Source organism: Chrysoperla carnea, assembly GCF_905475395.1.
Source record: "Chrysoperla carnea chromosome X unlocalized genomic scaffold, inChrCarn1.1 SUPER_X_unloc_106, whole genome shotgun sequence".
In the NCBI taxonomy this organism is placed as follows: Eukaryota; Metazoa; Arthropoda; class Insecta; order Neuroptera; family Chrysopidae; genus Chrysoperla; species Chrysoperla carnea.
This window is the reverse complement of record NW_025408052.1, coordinates 1-7,500: the sequence shown is the minus strand read 5'-3', so window position 1 is coordinate 7,500 and position 7,500 is coordinate 1. Positions and strand designations below refer to the sequence as shown.

The following is a 7,500-nucleotide window of genomic DNA, read 5'->3' as shown; positions in this document are numbered from 1 at the left end:
TATGTATTACTAGAATATAATAATAATTTTTTTTTTTTTTTTTTTTTTATGTTACTTGAATGGTGTATACGTTTACACGGTGAATGTAAAAAACAATTAATCAATTTATATAGAAAAATATATTATGAATTAATTATAAATAAGTTCCAATAAAATAGCCTGATTCCCATTGTGTATTGAAATTTTTTTTTAACCAATTAACTATTAATGTGAATTTGTACAATAAAAATTTTGTATTAATTCTGTAAATTATTATATATATTTGCATTATACAGTATTTAGAAGCATTTAAATGGATAAAAATTTTTTAGAAAATCTACATATGTATCACATGTATTATACCGGTACCCTGTCGCAATATAACATGTACGATTTGTATATAAAATAAAATGAAATTTTTTCCCTAAAATTTTTTAATGAATCCCGAAAAATTCTATATATTTTACCTTTATATAGTATTTAGGACTATTTAAAAGGATAAAATTTTTTTCGAAAATCTACATATGTATCACATGTATTATACCGGTACCCTGTCGCAATATAACATGTACGATTTGTATATAAAATAAAATGAAATTTTTTCCCTAAAATTTTTTAATGAATCCCGAAAAAATTCTATATATTTTACCTTTATATAGTATTTAGGACTATTTAAAAGGATAAAATTTTTTTCGAAAATCTACATATGTATCACATGTATTATACCGGTACCCTGTCGCAATATAACATGTACGATTTGTATATAAAATAAAATGAAATTTTTTCCCTAAAATTTTTTAATGAATCCCGAAAAATTCTATATATTTCACCTTTATATAGTATTTAGGACTATTTAAAAGGATAAAATTTTTTTCGAAAATCTACATATGTATCACATGTATTATACCGGTACCCTGTCGCAATATAACATGTACGATTTGTATATAAAATAAAATGAAATTTTTTCCCTAAAATTTTTTAATGAATCCCGAAAAATTCTATATATTTTACCTTTATATAGTATTTAGGACCATTTAAAAGGATAAAATTTTTTTCGAAAATCTACATATGTATCACATGTATTATACCGGTACCCTGTCGCAATATAACATGTACGATTTGTATATAAAAAAAAAATATACATTTTTTTCTAAAAATTTGCATTAATTCCAAAAATTTTTTAATAATTTATTATAATTATTAATGTTTATTGAATAATTTATTATAATGCATAAATTTCATTTAATAAAATATGATAAAAGCAAAAAAAAATTTTTTTGGTCCCAAAATAAAAATTTTTAGCTGAAAAAAATTTTTTTTTAAAAATTTTTTTCTTTAAATTTTGATTATTCTGTAAAGTTTATGATGTTTAAAGCCATTTTAAACATTATCATATTTTGAGTTTGAAGCACCGGGTGTAATGTCTTTAATATATATGATGGATAGTGCGTGTAAGTTAATGAGATGAATGTATATCTATGTATAACAGTGTATTAGTGGTATTACGTTCAGCAGTCTCACACATATGATATAGTATGGTATAGTATAAGTTGTTTATTTTTCATACTGTCCGTGTATCATTCAACAAAGGTGGTGTAGAGTTGTATATGGCTTGGTATGACGTTGTTGCAATTCTATGGACACTATGATATTACGGATGCACAGATAGAGGAATAACACTTATCGTATATGTATCATTTATGTATGTTGACTGTGTAATGAATACTAAATATAATAAAATAATACACTTTTTAATAGAATAACATTTGTTTCATGTTTTAGTATGATATTAAATGGTATAGAATAGGTTGTTTATTTTTCATACTGTCCGTGTATCATTCAACAAAGGTGGTGTAGAGTTGTATATGGCTTGGTATGACGTCGTTGCAATTCTATGGACACTATGATATTACGGAATAACAGAAAGAGGAATAAAACTTATTGTATATGTATCATTTATAACGTACTTTTATGTTGACAAGAATGAATGTATATCTATATGAAATAGTGTATTTTGTGGTATTATGTTCAACAGTCTTACATATATGATATAGTATGATATAGTATAATTTGTTTATTTTTCATACTCTAAGTGTATCATTCAACAAAGGTGGTGTAGAGTTGTATATGGCTTGGTATGACGTCGTTGCAATTCTATGGACACCATGATATCACGAAAAAACAGAAAGAAAAATAACAATTATCGTATATGTATCATCTATATTATTATTGTATTTTGACTATGTAATGAATGCCAAATTTAAAAATATACACTTTCTTAATAGAATAACATTTATTTTAGTATAATATAAAATGATATTGAATATGTTGTTTAATTTTCATACTGTTCGTGTATCATTCAACAAAGGTGGTGTAGGTATGTATATGGCTTGGTATGACGCTTTTGCATGTCTATGGACACCATGATATTACGAAAAAACAGAAAGAAGAATAACACTTTTCAAATATGTATCATTTATATATTTTATTAACATGAACGCAAAATATACAAAATTATATATATATATATACTCAAAATATTCTGGATGGTAATCAGTTTGGTTTATTTTGATATTTAATATTGTATTTTGGTTTTTTTGCTAGTAATGTTTCGAATATGTATATGCTGTTATTATTTTTTAGGTGTACATTGTATTAAATTGTTATCAATTATTTAATGTATGTATATAAAATAATAGCAAAAACATTTTCAATTATTATATAAAAAATTTTTTTTTTACACATGCATATTTATTAATATATGAAATTTTATCTCAGTTTTAATAAATATGTATTGAAATGAATAATAATACAATCTTATATATATTGATAATAGTCTGGATGGTAATCAGTTTGGATTATTTTGATATTAAATATTGTATTATTATTTTTGTAAAAAAATTAATGAGAATTTTGTAAAAAAACCTCTATATGTATATCTTTTTATATCAATATTTAAAAAAAATTTTTTTTTTATTAAATTATTGATTATAAATAGAATAACATATAAATTTTTTTGTCAAAGCAAGTTCATGGGTTATAAGTTTTAAACTTTACACTCCCATATGAGCACACAATATTTATATAAAAATTATTTTTATAAATAATATTACATTGACTCACCTCATACCAAGCGAGAATATTAAGTGTTATTATAACGTTTTTTATTTAAAATTAACTTTTTAAATAAAATTAAAAAATAAATGACGCTTTCAATCTAGCGACGAGTATGAGAAAATGTTTGAAATATTTTAAGACCCATTTGGTGATGGTCTGACAAAAATCATAATTATTATTTTTTTTTTTTATTCAATAATATTTATTATGAATAACATGTTATATATTTCTTTTTGTAAAAGCAAAAAAATTATATAAATGACATAATAAAATATATATTTGAAAAAAAAAAAAATTAATAATAATATATATATCTCATATGTTTTTTCTATTAATTTTAAAACAATAGAGATATAAAAAAAAAAAAATTTATATCAGTAATGGGTGAGACCATCTGATATTTAAAATGAAATTGTAATAATATTATTATATATTAATAATTATTGTATGAAAATTTTTTTTCTTATAATAAGAAAACAAAAATATCATGTATATTATTATATATTTAATATTATAAATACAAATAGTTCCCTGGTTGATCCTGCCAGTAGTCATATGCTTGTCTCAAAGATTAAGCCATGCATGTCTCAGTACAAGCCAAATTAAGGTGAAACCGCGAAAGGCTCATTATATCAGTTATGGTTCCTTAGATCGTACCCACATTTACTTGGATAACTGTGGTAATTCTAGAGCTAATACATGCAAACAGAGTTCCGACCAGAGATGGAAGGAATGCTTTTATTAGATCAAAACCAATCGGTGTAAATTTTAATTTGCATCGTTTAATTTGGTGACTCTGAATAACTTTAAGCTGATCGCACGGTCTCGTACCGGCGACGCATCTTTCAAATGTCTGCCTTATCAACTGTCGATGGTAGGTTCTGCGCCTACCATGGTTGTAACGGGTAACGGGGAATCAGGGTTCGATTCCGGAGAGGGAGCCTGAGAAACGGCTACCACATCCAAGGAAGGCAGCAGGCGCGCAAATTACCCACTCCCGGCACGGGGAGGTAGTGACGAAAAATAACGATACGGGACTCATCCGAGGCCCCGTAATCGGAATGAGTACACTTTAAATCCTTTAACGAGGATCCATTGGAGGGCAAGTCTGGTGCCAGCAGCCGCGGTAATTCCAGCTCCAATAGCGTATATTAAAGTTGTTGCGGTTAAAAAGCTCGTAGTCGAATCTGTGTCCTACACTGTTGGTTCAATGCTCGCATTGTTTAACTAGCATGTTATGTGGGACGTCCTACCGGTGGGTGGTACAGATTATGTATAAAGTATATTTTAGTGTTATTATTTATTTAATGCATTATATATATTTTTATTATGTAATTTGTCGTAAGTGTTTAACCGTTAAGAGCGGTGGCAGCCCCCAATTGCAATCCCGTCGCGGTGCTCTTAATTGAGTGTCGAGGTGGGCCGGTACGTTTACTTTGAACAAATTAGAGTGCTTAAGGCAGGCTCAAATTTTGCCTGAATATTGTGTGCATGGAATAATGGAATAGGACCTCGGTTCTATTTTGTTGGTTTTCGGAACTCCGAGGTAATGATTAATACGGACAGATGGGGGCATTCGTATTGCGACGTTAGAGGTGAAATTCTTGGATCGTCGCAAGACGGACAGAAGCGAAAGCATTTGCCAAAAATGTTTTGATTGATCAAGAACGAAAGTTAGAGGTTCGAAGGCGATCAGATACCGCCCTAGTTCTAACCATAAACGATGCCAGCTAGCGATCCGCCGAAGTTCCTCCGATGACTCGGCGGGCAGCTTCCGGGAAACCAAAGCTTTTGGGTTCCGGGGGAAGTATGGTTGCAAAGCTGAAACTTAAAGGAATTGACGGAAGGGCACCACCAGGAGTGGAGCCTGCGGCTTAATTTGACTCAACACGGGAAACCTCACCAGGCCCGGACACCGGAAGGATTGACAGATTGAGAGCTCTTTCTTGATTCGGTGGGTGGTGGTGCATGGCCGTTCTTAGTTGGTGGAGCGATTTGTCTGGTTAATTCCGATAACGAACGAGACTCTAGCCTGCTAAATAGACGTACTTTACCGGCATCTCAAGGCCCATCGGCTGTTTGTTTCCCATTTCATTCATTTTCATGTGTGTTATGTATTGTATTTATATATGCATGTATTTTTGAGATTTAACGATCAAGATTATATTTTGTATATATTGTGCTTTATGTTGCATATGTTATGGTGTATGGGTACGCAGTTTTTTGATGTGGTTTTTACTGCCGGCGTACAAATAATTCTTCTTAGAGGGACAGGCGGCATTCTAGCCGCACGAGATTGAGCAATAACAGGTCTGTGATGCCCTTAGATGTTCTGGGCCGCACGCGCGCTACACTGAAGGAATCAGCGTGTCCTCCCAGGCCGAAAGGTCCGGGTAACCCGCTGAACCTCCTTCGTGCTAGGGATTGGGGCTTGCAATTGTTCCCCATGAACGAGGAATTCCCAGTAAGCGCGAGTCATAAGCTCGCGTTGATTACGTCCCTGCCCTTTGTACACACCGCCCGTCGCTACTACCGATTGAATGATTTAGTGAGGTCTTCGGACTGGTACGCGGCAATATTTCTGATATTGCCGATGTTGCTGGGAAGATGACCAAACTTGATCATTTAGAGGAAGTAAAAGTCGTAACAAGGTTTCCGTAGGTGAACCTGCGGAAGGATCATTAACGATATATATAAAATATATTTATTTATATTTTTTGTATTGTTTTTAAATATTCCAAAAAATAAAAATATTATTGATAAGAAATATTTTTTTTAACAAAATAACATATTAATATGTTATTTTGTTAAAATATATAATAGTAATTATGTGTTAAAAGAGATTTATTTTGGTTATGATATCATATTAAAGTAATACGCCAAACTTTTTTTATACACATAATATATCTATACATATAATATAGAGAATATTATATAAATATTAATAATATATTTGTTACATATAAAATATTTTTATATTCAATATTATTATTATTATTAAACAATAATTATTAATAAAATCTATAAATAATTTCTCTTATAAAAAAGTGAAATTAAAAATAGAATATATTGAAATTATTTGTTTATATGTATATAATCTCTATTAAGAAAAATAAAATAAGATTATAATTGATATAATCTATATTTTTATTTTTCTATGTTATATAATAAAAATAAAGAAAACACAAGATAAAATTTTTTTAAAGAATAAAATTTATTTCAAATTTAAATTTCTTTATGTTTTGTCTTGATATTTCTTTTTTTTTATTAAAAGTTATTATGTTAAAAAACAAACCCATTTGTTTTGTACCATATTAATATTATATATATTTTTATGTAGAAAATAATTTATAAAAAAAAAATAAATACATTTCTATAAAATATACCAAATATTAATTATTATATCTAGCTAGCACTAACAAAAATATCAAAAATGTTATGTATATATTTATTAATACCATAATATCTTTAATTTATATATATATATTTAAAATAAAATATATAATTTATATTCTAGAAAAATTTTTTTATTTTAAAAGAATTTATAAAGATATATAAATTAATAATTTTATTTTTTATATTAAAAATAAAGATTATTATTAATAATAATACTTACATTTAAAATTTAAAAAGATTACCCTGGACGGTGGATCACTTGGCTCGTGGGTCGATGAAGAACGCAGCTAATTGCGCGTCAACTTGTGAACTGCAGGACACATGAACATTGACATTTCGAACGCACATTGCGGTCCTTGGATACTGTTCCCGGACCACATCTGGCTGAGGGTCGTATACATTATATTAATATAATAAAAGATTATTTTACATAAAATTTTTTTTATGAAAAAGAAATTTATCAATAATTAAAAAAGAAAATTTATTTTTTCATATTTAATTAAATTGATAAATAAAATTTTTATAAAAGAAATGTAAAATTATTTATATATGAATGTTTTACGCCAAATATAAGAAAAAAATAAATATAAAATGTTTTTAATAGCATTTAAAATTTATATATTTTTTATTATTTGTCGACATTTTTAAATTAATATATCAATATTATTTTTTATCATTTATATATAATATTATAAAACTTTATGTTAATAATAATATTAATAATAAATGATATTAATAATATATTTTTAAAATATTAAATAAAGAAGAATAAACAAAAATATTATATATTAATATTTTGTTATGGAATATTTTATTTGTAATAAAATTTTCAATATACTCGAAAAAAATTAATATATATAATTATTTATTTTTTATTTTCTTCTCTTTAGATAAATATAAAAATAATATTATATAATAATATTAAAAAAATTTGAGTATGAATAATTAAGAAAATTGTTTACTTATAAAATATAACAAAAACATAATATATAAAAAAAATTTTTGTTT

General features: G+C 26.8%; 2 non-coding genes across 2 annotated transcripts; both read left to right on the top strand.

The window, feature by feature from the left end:
• The first annotated feature begins 3,624 nt into the window (after positions 1 to 3,624).
• LOC123303592 lies at positions 3,625 to 5,780 on the top strand. Its single transcript, XR_006535699.1, has one exon. It is a non-coding gene; the product is annotated as a small subunit ribosomal RNA (ribosomal RNA).
• Positions 5,781 to 6,731: 951 nt separating this feature from the next.
• LOC123303587 lies at positions 6,732 to 6,886 on the top strand. The gene has a single exon (XR_006535694.1). It is a non-coding gene; the product is annotated as a 5.8S ribosomal RNA (ribosomal RNA).
• The last annotated feature ends 614 nt before the right edge of the window (positions 6,887 to 7,500 follow it).